The sequence below is a fragment of the Coenobita brevimanus genome, chromosome 94 (genome assembly GCF_032717465.1).
Source record: "Coenobita brevimanus isolate Jiangsu-jjx chromosome 94, ASM3271746v2, whole genome shotgun sequence".
Lineage (NCBI taxonomy): Eukaryota > Metazoa > Arthropoda > Malacostraca > Decapoda > Coenobitidae > Coenobita > Coenobita brevimanus.
The window spans coordinates 5,452,749-5,469,015 of record NC_137047.1 but is presented as its reverse complement, the minus strand read 5'-3'; the positions used below and the strand labels follow the sequence as shown (position 1 = coordinate 5,469,015).

At 44.2% G+C, this 16,267-nt stretch overlaps 1 protein-coding gene across 3 annotated transcripts in view; it reads left to right on the top strand.

Moving 5' to 3' along the window:
* The window catches only part of GckIII (Germinal centre kinase III), a 169,907-nt gene that overhangs the window by 111,691 nt on the left and 41,949 nt on the right, over nt 1-16,267 (top strand). The gene's annotated exons all lie outside the window — the stretch shown is intronic.

The following is a 16,267-nucleotide window of genomic DNA, read 5'->3' as shown; positions in this document are numbered from 1 at the left end:
TTTCTTCCCGTCCCCACCTTCCTTCCTCCCCACCTCATCCACCCACTTGTACCACCATCTCACATTCCCAGCCATTTCCTCTCCTGTGGTTACACTTTCTCTTCTCGTATAATACATTGCGCGTCTTATCTCCTCTTTCACATGTCTCCTTCTCTGTTTTATCAACGTTTGAGGTGAGATACAGCTGAGTCATATGTTCCTTGTTTGTGCCATGAGATGTTGTTTTATCCTAGTTTAATTTAGGCCTCATCAACTCTCTGCAAGGTTTGAGAAGTGTTGTTGCAGATTGTTAATTGTGAATTCTAGCAGTATAGGAATGTTGAACACAGAATTTTTGTTATGATTAGGGATGGTAGAAAGTGATGCACAGTTTTATTTTTACTGCCCTCTTGATTTCATAGCGCTGTTCTAATTATGTATGTTATTCTCGTTCACCTTGTATTTCTCCTTGCCTGTCTAATCACCCCTGCCTCACTTTCATTCGGCCTCCCTGTTAACTGCACTAATCGTGGGCACTTCGCTCCTCAGCTTCCTCTTTTTCTGGTTGCCGTCGTCATTTCTTCTTCTACCTCTTCCTCTTTTATTATCATTTCTGTCCACCCATTCGCACTTTGTACTCTCCTCCACCTCCATCCTTTTTATGCATCTGTTTTCCCCACCCATTCCTACTGTTACTATTCCTTGTCATGCACTTAACCCACTACCTCCCACCATTCCTTCTGCTGTCTTCCTCCTCCCTATTTCACCAGTATGCTTGCCTCTCATTTTCCCTGCATACAGTTTTTCACACCCCTCACCATCTTCCCCTCGCTTCACCTCCCTCACGCTCATGTCACCCCTTTCCACCCATTCCACTCTCTTAACCCCATTACTTCTTCACATTTTTCTTCCACTTACACCGTGTTCTTTACCCACTTCACCTACCCGTTTCACCTTCTACCCACCCCTTTTTCGTGTCTTTATTCCACTAATTATTGATTTTCTCCCGTATCATTCTCTCCACGAATTTCGCGTTCTTGCACCCACAACACACTCTCCACCCAGCTTCTTTACTCCCTTCTTTTCATCATGATTCATCCACACCTTTCTCTCCCCACTCATTTTACTTTATTTCACTCTTTCCACTTCTTCATTCCTGCATCCACTCATTTCGCCATTTTTTCACCCAGACTATTCTCGTCACCCATCTCATGCACGCATTTCTTTGCACCTACACGTATTTTTTTTTTATTAACTCAGTTTTTCCTCACATTTCATCTGTTTTCACCCATTTCACTTCGTTGCACTCACCCATTTTACCATCCTGCACCAACCCCATTCCCTCCACGTGCCATTTCACCTCCTTGCAAACACGGTATTCCCTCTACACACCCATTTCACTTCCCTGCACCCACCCCATTCTCTCCACACATCCGTTTCACTTCCATGTACCCACCTCATTCTCTCCACACACCATTTCTCCCCCTTGCAATCACCCTGTTCTCTCCACACACCCATTTCACCTTGTAACCACCCTTTTCTCTCCACCCATCCATTTCACCTTGCAAACATTCCATTCCCTCCACACACGGTTTTCACTTTGCCAGCACCCTGTTCTCTGCACGCTCCCATTTCTCTTCCCTGCACCCACCCCATTCTCTCCATACACCCATTTCATCATGCACCCACTTCATTCTCTCCACGCACCCATTTCACCTCCCTGCACCCCCACCCTATTTCCTCCACACACCCATTTCACCAGGCTTCACCCACCAGTGTTTCCTGTGTTTCTCCGCCTTCCCCCCAGAGCAAGCAGGCGTCTTTGTTTAGCCGGGTTCTTTTGTTGGTGACCCTGACTCTCCGGTCTCGGGTCACCTCAGGTCCCGCCCGGCTCTTGACCCGAGGGTAGGGGGCGACCGGTCTTATCACCCCACCTCTGGAGCATGTTGTTAGGATCTGAGTGAGGTTTGATTGTGTGTGCAAATTGACGTGTGTGTGTGTGTGTGTGTGTGTGTGTGTGTGTAAGCATGAGTAGATTTTGCACACACACACACACACACACACACACACACACACACACACACACACACACACACACACACACACACACACACACACACACACACACACACACACACACACACACACACACACACACACACACACACACACACACACACACACACACACACACACACATTTTTCTTTTCTGTTGCAGGCATTATGTACTGGACAGTACTCGTAAATTTATCGTACCTTGTATTTGATATACTGTATGTGCTTGTCTCTTGCTACTGCCATTTTTTTTTTTTTTTTAATTCTTCGGTTGATAACTCTTTTGCAGTGTCTCAAATCGGTGTCAGTATCTAATGAACACAAAAAATTAACCACCATCAATAATTTGGATAGGAACTATAAAAGAATTGTTGGCGGGAACTGTATATGCTTGTGTGTGTGTGTGTGTGTGTGTGTGTGTGTGCGCGCGGGGGGGGGGAGGGGGACGTAAGCTTCTCTGCCGCCGAGGAGAGAAGACAAGACAATCCTGCCGTCTCACACCTTTTTTCCCGATTTCCCATGACCTAAAAAAGATTGACAATTTTGCGGCTGCGGTATTGTGTGGAGGTGAAGGTTTTTCGTCCCTCACCCGCGTTCCCGCTCCCAAAATTTCCTGTCTGGTTTTCATGGCGTTTGGAGAGAGTTGGTTCATCCTGGCGTGGAGTCTGTGCTCATTCTCTCCCTTTATCCGTTTCCCTTCGTCATTCCCTCCCAGTCTTCCTCTCTTTTATTCGTCACGCCTTCCATCTCGTACTGTTCTTTCGTCATCTTTATTCCCCGTTTCATCCGTTTCTTTCCTTCTCTTTATTAATGTTTTATGATCAGACTGTCATCATAATCAGAATATTGTTTTTATTCCTCTCTCTCTCTCTTTATTTTCTTTGATTTTTCGTCCATTCTTTCCCCGCTTTTGACTTTTGTTCTCACACCGTTTTTGACTTTTCTTTCACACTTCCATTCGCATTTCCCGTCATTCCGCATTTTTTCCGCTCTTACATCCTCTCCCTCGTCCCAGTCTCATTCCCTCTCCTTACGGTTTCCTTCCTTGCATCCACTCTTATTCTGTCGGTTTTTCCTCCTCAAGTCTCCCTCCACCTCGTCACCCTCACTCCTGACCTTCCTTCTTTCCCCCTTTCCTGCCTCCCCCCCTCTTCTCTCCCTCCCCCTTTCTCTATCCCCCATTGCCTCCCCGTTTCCCCTTTCTGCACCCGCTAGCCTCCTGTTCAATCCTCTTTTTCAGATCCTTTACTTTCCCTCTCTCTGGTCCCTCGTTTCCTGGATTCTCTGCCCTCCTTTATTTCCTCCCACCTCCTCTCAGCCCTTTGCATCTCTGTTAACCCTCTCCCACTGTTTATATTCTCTATCGTCTCCTGTCCCTCCCCTCCTCCTCTCCCTCCTTCCTGCCTCTCACCCTCTCTCCCTGCAGTCCAGTGTGACTCATCCCTCTGCGTGCACGCTTGCAGGTGTGGCCGTGATGTGTGTACATGTGCTTATAGTGTGAATGTACGTAATTTGATGAGGGTGGTTTTTCCTATGTCTTGTTATATTGCCATAGTGTGTGTGTGTGTGTGTGTGTGTGTGTGTGTGTGTGTGTGGTTCATTTTTGTTTGTACTGTGATTTGCTTATGTGCACTCAGCGTACCATTGGAGAAAGTTTCAAGACCCAGCCCTCGCAGTGATGGAAGAGGGAGAGAGGGGAAGGGGAATGGTGGTAGTCGTAAAGTAATATCCCAAACCCTCTGATCTTGTCGTAGTTAGGAAAGTAGTAGGGATAGTCCAGTAGGTCATATAGATCCTGTACATTAGGTTTTTGGGATTAGTCGTTTATATACTTAAGGTTGCGTGAGTAAGAGTATGAACATTAAGGCGAAATTAAATTGCCCCCGACATTTTTTATAACACGTTGGACATGTGATGGTCTTGCGTTATAGCTTCCTGATCACAGTGTTATTTCAGCACACGTAATTATGGTCTGATTACCGTATTTTCATTTCCGTAATTGCTTTCCTAATTATTGCCACTTGTAACTTCCAGATTTTTTTGTGTGTAGTAATTTAAAGGATATTTTTAACTCATAACTTCCTGATTAGGCTGGGTTTTTAGTTTCTATAAGCAGTAGAAAGTTTTGGCCGCCCCTGAAGTTGTGCAATTGCCACTTTTTGCCATATGGATTTCTCACGACGCCGTCCCCCACCCCCTTCTTCCCTCTCCCCCACCGTCACGCCCGTCGCCCCTCTTACCTCACAGCTGCAAGAACTTCACTCACCTCACTAGTACTTGTTTTTTTTTGTAATCTTGAGTCACTAGCACATTTTTTCATGTAGCATTTATTTATTTATTTATTTTTAGCGCAGCGGTATTGTATCCTCCGTTTGTTTCCTTGCCAGCTTTGTTATGTTTCCTCACCAGCACTGTTTGCTTAATCGCCAGCATTTTTGTTTTTTGACCTGCGCTGTGTTTTCTCATGTTTATCTCATCAGCACAGTTTTTTTTTTTCCTCCATCTGCTTTGTTTTCATCACTAGCTCTGCCTTTATTCTTCATTAGCACCATTTTCATCATCAGCTCTTTGATTTCGTCACCAGTTCTGTGTGTTGCCTCACCAGTTCAGTCTTGTTTCATCACCAGCTCCTGTTTTGTTTCATCACCTTCACTGTTTTGTTAAATCGCGAACACTGCTTTATTATATCACCGGCTCAGTTTTGTTACAGCACCATCGTTTTTGTTATCATCATCATCATCATCATCATCATCATCATCATCACTTCTTGTTACATCACCATCAGTGTTTCACCACCAGCACGTCATATTACACCATAAGTGTTTTGTTTTATCACCATCAGCACTGTTTTGTTATATCGCCAGCCCCTCACCCCCTTTTTTTATCACTACTTTTTGTTTCATTCTACCACTACCCCTGTTTCTTTACGTCATCATTACCCATTCCCGTCACCAACACTGGTTTTGTTCCGTTCCTAACACTTTGCTCACCAAATTTTCCCTTTTCCCATCACATTACTTGCCTTTTTTTTTTTTTTTTTTTTTTTTTTTTCCTGGAACTACTTTGTCATTTTTCACCAAGTTTTTTTTTGTTTTCTTCCTAGTTCTTTTTGTATACTATCTTATATAAATGTTGTGTCTCCTGACCTATAATTTGGGTTATTTCTGTTTGTCTGCTATGTTTTGCTGAAGAAAGGTGCTGAGAGATAGAGGAGGTGTTATCCTTACTATCATGTACAAGGTTTTCAGTGCGGTAAGTTGATTGAACCTATTGATAGTACCCTTTATGTTTTTGCTGTGTGGTTGTATATATAGTGTATTTTATTTTCCACTTACGAGCCAGCAAACTTGTACATGTGAGAATATATTTTAGAGTACATTTAAGGATATGGCTTTTGGATTGCTGCGTTCTGGATGTAGCCTGAGTGTTGGATGTTCTGTAAGGGTGCAGTGTGCTGGAGCCCGAGCGTCCTGGCCTCTCTCCAGTGATGCTACTTTATAAGGATGCACCGTTTGCGGAAGTACGTACCTCGTGTGGCCGTTATATAAGGCGGTACCGTTGTAGCAGTATATGCTGTCTGGCTCTTACAGCGTTGTACCGTTATAGAAGTAATTGGTGTGGGTGTGATATAAAGGTGTACCGTTATAGGAGTACCTGATATGGGTGTGATATAAAGTTGTACAGGTATAGTATGTGGCATGGGTGTGATATGAAAGTGTACCGTTGTAGTACTTGATGTGGGTGTAATATACAGGTGTACCGTTGTCGGACTACTAGCAGTGGGTGTAATAAAGCGGTGTACCATTTTACAGGAATAGTACTTGGTGTGAGAGTATAACATGCGCATCGTTATATAAGTAATCTTTTCTGTAATATCTGGTTTTATCGTTATATATGTGACCATTTTGCTGTGGGTGTAATATAAGGGTATACCGTTATAGAAGTACTGTTTCGGCTATTACTAAAGATTGTTGTAGTACCCATTGGTGACGGTTTAAGTGGTCTGTTTAGCTGTTAAAAGAAAAAAATAATATGAACCGCTGTAGGATCCTCTTGTTTTTGGTTTTGCTGTAGGATATGTGTACCGCTGGAAGTGTACCGGGTGTTGTGGATTGAGTGCGGAGGATCCTTTGGAGTGTGTGTGTGTGTGTGTGTGTGTGTGTGTGTGTGTGTGTGTGTGTGTGTGTGTGTGTGTGTGTGCGGGCGTCTGCGTATTTCACCGACTAACTTTGCTTTCATATGATTCCGTTCTAAAATGATGAGGTTGTAGTATGGCCGTAGGATGTAGACGACCGGTTTGAGGAGTACCGTTGTGAGTGCCCCGTTGAGGACTTATGAGAGAGTGGCAGCGTGAGTTTGCCGGAGGGGGGGAGTGGGTCAGTGAGTGTGGGAAGAGCCCTGACTGTGACAATGGAAGCGACCCACCTTTGACTCCTACATACACACATACATTCTCACGTACACACACACACGCACACATACAGAGAGAGAGAGAGAGAGAGAGAGAGAGGTTATACAAGGCACGATTTTATGGTTGGTAACTCTGTATAATAATATATCGAAATATAATGTCATAATTTTGATAACTGTAATACCAAGATAATAATATTCTGTTATTGTGTAACGATTGTATCAAATGTAATACCATTATTACTTCTTACCAATGGAGACTCCACAGCTGTATAACCCTTAGAATGTATTTCCCACGCATCACTGCTTAGGTAATCTAGTGAACCATGTATTATTATTATTATTATTGATGGTGGTGGTAGTAGTAGTAGTAGTTGTTGTTGTTGTTGTTGTTGTTGTTGTTTTTACACACAGTAGCCAGCACATACACAGACAACATTGTATTTCAGATTTGGTTTGGGGTGTGTCGTGTCTTGAGGTCCGTCATTTTATGGTAACTTGCCATTCACTGCTGCTTAATCACTGTAGTTTCCCCTCACTTCTGTAACCACATTGGTCTTCTTCATGCTAGGTTTGTGTGTGTCAATGGGAGGGTGTGAAGAGGCTTGGTGGAGTGATGGATAAAAGCGTGAGGGGTTTGTGTGAATGGGTGAGAGAAGGGTAAGATATGGTTTAATGGGAAAATGTGTTGAATGAGTGGAAGAGGGAAAATAGGAGCTGGTTTTATAAGTGGAATGGAAAACAGAGTAGGTGTGATTGAGTGGGAGGGAGAGAAGAGGCGATGTTGTGGATTAGTGAGAGAGAGAAAAAAAAATAAAAAAAATTGTGATTGAGTGAATAGGTAATAAAATATATATAATGAGGGATGTTGAAATCAACTGTCTTTATTAGTTACTTTATTATCCACACTTCCTATCAGTCCTCGAGGGAAGCCATTATTTACCAGATATTCTCAAAACAGCTGACCTTGGCAAAATATACGACTTGTAAGTTTGAGTATATATGTGTGAATTGAGAAAAAAAAATGTGAGTCAGTATCAACATTAGAGTATATTTAGAGACCGTCAGATGTTTGATGGAGTAGCGTAAAGGAAAAAAATAATGTTACCCTCAGCTCCGCGGCCTGTGGGATTTCCTAGGTGTATCGGTGTCTGGGAAATTGTGTAGCGATTAAAAGAGACTGGGTGACGGGGCACCTGAATGTGACTGGCTAAGGCATGGAGTTGCTTAGGTGGTTGAGGAGGGTTAATACGTGACCATGGAGTGAAAATTAATATGTTTCTGTGAATATGTTAGCAGTTTACGTAATCATTTGAAACTGAACAGACACGCATTCCCTTGTATTAATAGAGGATGATTAGTGTTGAATTCTGTATGAAACATTCACATTGTATAGAGCGGGAGAGGGATTGCGTAAGTGATACATGGAAGGAGTAAGGGTGCATGACAAAGGCCAAGTGTGTGTATGAGATAGTGAAATTGAGTACATATAACATTGTGTGTGTGTGCTTGAGGGTGCGAGAGTGCAAGGTGGTAAGCGTGACGGGTGTTGCCTCATGGTGCCTGGGTGTAAACATGAGGTGTGGGGAGGCTGAAGGGTGTCCGACATTGCCAGCGTGACTTGATTTCCTCCCCTGCCCAGTCATTCTCAAGACTTCTCTCCATTCTCTCGCCCACTCTGTCTCCTTCCCATTTTTTTTTTTTTTTATTCCCTCCTGCCCCTTGCCAGTCATTCTGTCAACTCCCCCCCCTCTCTCTCTCTCTCTCTCTCTCTCTCACACACACACACACACACACACACACACACACACACACACACACACACACACACACACACACACACACACTGTGTGTGTGTGTGTGTGTGTGTGTGTGTGTGTTTGCATTTCTCATTCTGTCGTCTTCCTTTCCCGTCCCACACACTTCTCCCCATCCCACTTGCCTGGTTTATATCCTCCCTCTCTCACCCACTCCCTCCTCATCATTACATCTATCTCCTTCCTTGTCCATTTAATCTGGGTCTTTCGTCGCTTCCCCTTCTCTTCCCTCCCCTCTCCCCTGCTCAGTTACTCCCTCACCCCTCGTCGTTTCTGTCTCCCCACTTGAACCCCCCTCCCATGACCCGGCTAGTGACAGGAATGTGAAAAATGGACTGTGAAGCGGAAAGAATGAAACGACGAAAGATTGTGGAAGCGAGCGAAGAATGTGAACCCATGCGTAAGAGGGCTTAGGCAAAACACCGAGAGACCTGGGAATTGGAGCCAGGTACTGTGGGGTCGAGGGAGTAAAGGGTGAATGGGGTGGTGGAGATGCAGAGGGGCAGAGTGGAGTGAAGAGAGAAAGTGGATGCGTAATGGGTAGGAAGAGAGGGAGGTATTGTGAATTTGTAAACGAGGGAGAAGAGAGTGGGTAAAGAGGGGGTAAATGAATGGGTGAATGGGGATGAAGATATGGGATGAAGAGAGGAAGGCAGTGGATGTATAAATGGGAAGGGAGAGAGCGGGATGAAGGTAGAGAGGTAAATGAAGAAGAAGAGTTAGAGGAAGATGAATGGGGTAATGGAGAGGCTGAGAGGTGAAGAGGAAGGTCAATTCGATGGTGGAGACGGAGAGAACTGGAAAAACTGGATGATGAGGTTAGGATGAGTGAAAGGGGTGATGAAAGTGGATGGAGATAAATGCGATGATGAAAGTGGATGGAGGTAAATGGATGGGGTGATGGGTTGGACAAATGGCCTGATGGAGGTGAGTGAATGTTTGGATGAGTAGTTTCTTGAATGGGTTAGGTGATCAAGTTTGTGGTTTGGTTATTGATAGTTACGATGAATTGGTTATAATGTTGCAGGTTGGGGATGATTTTAAGTTGTGAAGAGGGAGGTATGGTGGATGAATTAGTGGTGGAGAGGGAGAGAGGATGGTGTAGTGGTGGACAGGCAGGTAGGATGATAAGTTAGTAATGGAGAATGAGGTAGGATGATGAGTTGATTGATGTTAATGATGAGAATAAGGTAGGATGATGAGCTAGTGATGGAGAGAGTGATAGGATGATGTGTTAATGATAGAGAGGAAGTAAAGTGATGAGTTGGTGGTGAAAAATAAAGGTTTGAGTGTAGAATGCCAAGTTAATGGTGAATAGGCATGTAGAATGGTAATAGTGGTGAAGAGGCAGGTAGGGTGATGAGTTCTGGTAGAGAGGGAGGTATGATGATAATTTGTCTATTGAGAATGTTCAGACTAATACAATGTTGGTGTGGGAACTAGATGGATGGTTGTAGGAGGATGTAATGGTAAATAATTTCGGTAATAGATTTTCTCAGGCAAGGGGTTGGACAGTAAATTTTTCCAGCACAGAGGAGGAAGGATTGGGAAGTAACAGGTAAAGGTTGTGGCTCAGTGTCTCGTAGGCAGGCAAAATGGTGATTGTGTGATGATTGTGCAAATGGTGACGTGCTGTAATAGGTAACTGGCTGTGTGGAGTGGGAATTGGTTGGTAGGTGAGTAAGAGAAGGAAATAGGGTGATGAATTTGTGTAAAAGGGGGGGGGGTAGGTTGGTGGACATGTGCAAGAGAAAAGGATGGTGAATGATAGTGAAAAGAGGAAGAGAGTATGGTGGATAAGTGTAGAAGAGACGAGACGATGGTGACTGAGTTGAAGAGAAAAGAGAATGGTGGATGAGTGCAAGAGAAGAGAGTGATGGATGAATATGAGAAGAGAGAAGGGTGGATGAATGTGAAAAGAGAAGAGAAGATGGTGAATGGGTGTTGTCCGAGAGAGAGGTGGTGCATGAGTTTTGAGAAAGATATAAAGCAAGAGGAGAGTACATAAGTGAGAGACAGAGCTGGTGGTTGAGCAAGGCTGTTTGGAAAGAAAATATAAGATTGATTTAAGTGTGATTGGAAAGAATTGAGTGGCGAACAGATATATGATAATGAGATCAGATATAAGTTGAGTGCATGATAGAGAAGTGTGTGATGGACAGGTTGTGGGGGCAGTGGGAAGGGGGTAACTGAGAAACAAAAGGATAGGTGAATGTTGGCAGGGATAATAGAAAAGCTGGTGTGTGAATTGAAGATGCTAGTCAGTTGGTAGTAAGAGTGCGTGGTAGATAAGTAAGGTAAGGTGGGGTTGACTGGTGAGGGGTGCGTGGTGTGGCCACTATTGAAATGGTAATGAGAGCCACACCGTGCCAGATCCCCGTGTCGCGGCCAGCACCTCCCCTGCCAGGCCCCTGCTATTTCCATTCCTCGGTTTCGCTGACGTCCAGTTTGGCTAAGGCTGCTCCCCTTAAACTCATTTGCATAGTGGAGTCCGCTGCCTGGCGTTTGGATAATTGTTACTGGAGTTTTATTGTCAGGGATGTTTGGCGAACAACTTTGCTCAGTGTACTGGGCTCATTCTTGCATAATTTAGGTGTATTTTTGGTTTTACGCATCTAGGATTTGTTCTTGTCTTCTGTTTATACTTTCACTCCTCGTAAATTATTGAGTCGCCATTAATGTTGTTAACCTTGTCCAAAGATTAAAAGTGATCGAGATTGAGTAACAAGAAGAGTAACTAACACCCCAGCTAATGACTTCACATTCTTAGTGAAGTAACCGAACCTGTCACACAAGTTCATCAGTTGACCAGAGCCACCGTGTACCAGCCACACCGTACTACCAGATATTTGTTATTCCAGTCAACTACCCGTTCTTCTTCGTCTTTCCTTGACTACTGCTTCCTCAAGTCAAACATTTCCTTGCACGTTTGGACATTTTCACGTGATGTGGAGGAACTGCGGTCAGGTGTGAAGTGGCTGAACACCACAATGGCCTCGTATCAATAAAAGTTCACTGGCTGTCTAACGGGTCAGTCACCCAGTGTATTTGCAGTGGGCCTCATCCCCGCCTTTCCTCTTCTCGTCTCTCTCCCACCCTTCGTGTAACATCCTCCCGTTTCAGTTGCTGTGTATCTGCCTTCCGTCCATTCCACCTATCTCCTTCCTCTCCTTGGATATTTTTTTCCCTTTCTTTCGCTTCCTTCGCTTTTACTAATCTTCTCTCCCTTCCATTACATCTGCAATATGTAATCCTACGTTTCATCTGCTGTCTTTTGATTCTTTTTGCCTGGCTTCCGTCTCCCTGTCCTTGTTCTCAGCTCCTCTTTCCCTGCCCCTTCCCTGTCATCGTGTCCTCTCTCCCCTTTCCTTTCACTGTATCCCCTCTCCCTTCTGTTTTCAGTGTATCCCCTCTCTCTTACCTTTTCATCTTATCTTCTCTCTCCTTTTCACGTACCGTCTTTTCCACCGCCATTCTCTTCTCTCACTTATTTCTTTGCTCTTTGTTTTCCCCTTCTATGTTGGACCAGGATCCTAGCTACTTTCTCCCCCTCCGTATTTCCCAGTATTCTTTTCCTCGTGCTGTGCTTCCCACTCGTATCATTCTCCCTTTCTCCTTGCCACTTGCTTTCTGTATGTTCTTTACACTCTTCCTCGTCCTCCCATCTCCCCTCTCTCCCTCCGCTTCTTCCTTCATTTTCCACTCCATCTTCCCCTCCCTCCTTCTCTTCCACTAGCCACCTCTCCCTTCCTCCAACTTTTTCACCCTTCACATTTCCTTTCTTCCTTAACTTTCACCCCCCATTCCTCCTCGTCCTCCTCTTCCTTCACGACGCCATTCACTAAACAGACTCTCTTCTGCGTTTCCTCCGAAGACCTTCCTGCTTAAACTCGCCACCCATTCTCACATCTCTTTCGTGCCACTTTATTTTTTTCCCTGTTGAATGAGAGAGGGTTGTAAAACGTGAGAATAACACTGCCCACTAAAATGCGTAGTCAATGTCTCAGAATGCTAGCAGATATGGATTACAGCATCTAGGAGATCTTACGACAAGCAGTACGGTATCAGATGACTAACAGCTTCTTGGGAGTCTGAAGCACGTGAATTCTGGTGGTTTTGGATCATAAAGCTCAAGGATTATCACTTTCTAGGATAAAAAACAGTGAGCCTGCATTACAGCACCTTGGGATTCCGCTGTCAAATGCTGCACTGAATAATCCATCACACTTAGAATACAGCTTCCTGGGAATTAAAGGCACATGGTTTACGACGTCCTGGGATCCAAAAGCAGACAGAATGTGTTGTACTTCGAGACTGGAGCTATAAGACTTCTCGTATGTAGACTTCTATTGGATAGGCTAGACGTTCACTTTGTTACCAGGAAGTGCGTCGGTGCCGGACTGTGGTTGCGGCGGCCAGTTGTAAAATGGTGGTGGTGATGGTGGTGGTGGTGGTGTGTGTGTGTGTGTGTGTGTGTGTGTGTGTGTGTGTGTGTGTGTGTGTGTGTAAGTAATATTATGGCCTACCAGAGAGAGGAAGGGGCCATAAAGAGTATGTGTTCAGTCGTCCACGGTCAAGAGGTCGGGGGTGAGTTAATTAAGGAGTTGTTTTGCTGGCTGCCCTTCCACTGTTTACTGCTCTTGAACTGTTTTCTTGCCATGCTTGTTTCACTGTTGGTGCTTGTCTGCGTTTGTGTTGGATTCAGAATATGTGCGTGTGAGGATTGTGTATGTGTATATGTGTCTGTGTTTGTGCCGGGCGTGCACATGTGTGAAAGATTACGTGGTTTGTACTAATGTGGTTTAAGTATGTGCGTGGCTTTGCATATTCATTTGAGAGTATGAATTTATATTGTACGTTTGTGTAGCTGATTGCGACAGTGTGCATGCTTGTTCATCTCCATTTGAATATAGATATTGTACAGTGGAAATAGCGAGATATTAAGTAAATACAATATGAACGAAAGAGAACGCGTATGATGAAATGCCAGCACGATCTGGACCAAAGGGCGTAATTGTTGTTGTGTGTTTATATTTTCCTTTCCTTGTCAGGTAAAAGTCTGAGCCATACAGTAATAAAACAAGTTGAGATTAAAGATTTGCCTGTGAAAATAAAGCGTGGTTGGGCATGGAAGAGAGGTGAGGTGGCGTATTAGTGAGGAGCGGGTTTGGTTACCTCTATTGTGCGATGCTGAAAGAATGAGAGAGGAGGGAGGAGAGGGAAGGTAGGGGGAAGAATAAAAGATTAAAGGAAAGGAGGTTGAGGAAAAGGAAGGAAAGAGGGAAGAAGAATAAAGGGATGAAATGGTGATAGGAAAAATAATGAGGAAAAGAAGGAGCGGGGGAGGAAGGATAAAGGAATAAGGGATGGACAGGAAGGTAAGGAGAAAAGGAAAGAGGACGAATGACTTAAGATTGAAAGAAGGATGGATGAAAAAGAGATAAAAGAACGGGAGTAGGGAGGGAGGAAAGAAGGAAGCCTGTGAAGGAGGGAGGAAAAGAAGGTTGAAGAGAAAGTGGGAGGGAGAGAAAGCCGAAGATAAGGAATGGAAGTAGTTGTTAGAAATTAGAATACAAGGGGAAGGTAGGAGAAAAGGAAGGAATTGAAATAAGACGAAAGGAAGATGGAGAAGAAGAGAGAAAAAAAAAAAAAAAAAAAGGCGAAAGGAGAGAAGTTGCGAGGTGATCTAGTTAAGTTGGAGAGAGTAAAGGTGATAGGGAGTGGTAGATTGGAAGAGAGGAAACAATTAGAAAGGATGAAAAGTAGAAGAAAGAGCTGAAGAAAGCCGGGGAGAAAGGCGGAGGAGGAGGATAAGGACTGAAATGGAGAGAAGGGAGTGGATAAGGTTTGTGAAAGATGAAGAGAAAGTTTAGGAAGTATGAAGAGGAGAATGGGAATGTGGAATTAGCATACTGAACAGGAAAATTGAAATCCAGTATAAATTAGGGAACTGTGCGAGTGAGAAAAGAAGGGAGAAAGATTGAAAGGGAAGGAGAAAAAAAAGTTACGGAAAGGAATTTGAAGAGTATACCGAGGAAACATAAGAGAAGTAGAGAAAATGTTAGAGAAGGAAGGGGGAAAAAAAAAAGAGAGAGAAATTTGAGGAAGGGAAAGGAAGAGAAAATGTAAAGAATTGAAGGGAACAGAAAAAAAAAAAAGATATGGGAAGAAGGAAGAAAAAATTAAGGAAGGGGGAAAAATGCAAAGGGAGAATGGAAAAAAAAAGTCTAGAAAGGGAAGGAATAACAACAGGTTAAGGGAGGAAGGAGGAAAGAAAGTTAAGGAAAGAGAGGAAAAAGGGAACGAAAAGGAGAAAAGAAAGTTAAGGAAATGAAAGGGAAAAGGAAAGGGAGGAATGGTGAAAAGATGGTTGGGGAAGGGTGGGGGACGGGAAAGGAAAGGAAGAACGACGAAAGTATGGGAAAGGAAGGAAAAGAAAAGGTATGGGAAGAAAGAAAAGTTGAGGATGGGATGGAGAGGAGAGAAGTAAGGGAAGAAAGAAAAAGTTGAGGGAGGGAAGGAAAAGAGAGAAGGTAATGGTGAAAGAGAAAAGTTGGAGTAGTTAGATGGAAAGGGTGGGGGTTGGGGGGGGGGAACAAAGCTAAGGAATGCTGCCTCTTAACTGTACCTCGTCCTCTCCGGAGCCTCCCCCTACCCCTTCCCCTTCCCCATCCCCTTCCTCTCCCCTCCGCTCCCCTCAGGTACTCCATCACTCTTTTTCTCTTCCCCCCTCCCAGTCTATTTTACGTTACCCCCTCCCCCTTGCTCTCCTCTGTCTTCCTTCTTCCCGCTCTGTTCTTCCCTCTCCCCTCGCGCTCTTTTAAAATCCGTCTTCGCGGTCTTTTCTCTCCTCTCGCTTTATTTTCTTTTCCTTCTCATTTTTTCTCTCTTTCTCTTTCCTCACTTCTCTGTCTTGACTCTCTTTTCTCTTCCATCACCTCTCCTACCTCCCATTTCTCTCCCTCGTCATTATACTGTGGGCCCCTCCCCTCTCGCTCTTTCTTCCCTCCCTCCCCTCTCGCTCTTTCTTCCCTCCCTCCCCTCTCGCTCTTTCTTCCCTCCCTCCCCTCTCGCTCTCTTTTGTTCCCTGCCTCTGCCCCTCGTCTCCTGCCCCTCTTCGCTCCCTCCTCTCCCTTTTCTTGCTCTCTTTTCATTCTCCTGCTGTCTCATTTCTCCCTCTTCCTCCCTCTTCTAACCCTCCTGTTTTCTTTTCTCCCTCACGCTGTCTTCCCTCCCCCCGCCCCCTGCCTCTCTATCATTTCCTCCCCTCACTTCTTGTCTTACGATTTTGTCTCCCACTTCTTTACTCGTCTTCACCACTCTCTTCCTTTCTCCATCCTTTCAAATTCTCACATAGTTCCTCCCGCATTTTCTTACCACCTCCCATTCTCTTTTCTCCTCATTCTCTGCGTATCACATGTATCAAATCCTCCCCTCCTTAAATTCCGTCACTACTTTCTCTCTCATCCCATTCGTTCTTAACAAGTCGCTTTTCCTGTGCTGCCTTTATTATCCCTTTTTAATGTTTCCTTCTGTTATTTCCTACTTATATTTGAGAATCCATTCCATAGCTTCCTTATTTATCTTTCTTCCCCCCCCCCTTCTCACAGTAGTGTCTTCCCCTCCGCTGGCCCTTCTTCCTCTCTTTATTCTCCTTGTTTCTTTACTTACTCTTTTCTCTGTGCTTCCGTTTTCTTGTATTTTCCTCATCCCCTTAGCAGTCAGCCGTCCCCCGCCAGACTCCTTTCGCCGTACTTCATGTCTTTCATCATTTTTCCCTGTCCTCTCACGCCTCAGAAGCAGTGTGTGTGTGTCACATGCGGAGGTTGTGATTCACATTTCGGGGAAACCTCTGCAGTACAGGTATATATATATATATATATATATATATATATATATATATATATATATATATATATATTATGAGAGAGAGAGATGACTATCTTGTCACTTCCTTCTAGTAGACTTCTCTTATCAAAAATTCTAGTAATGATTGTCACCAACTA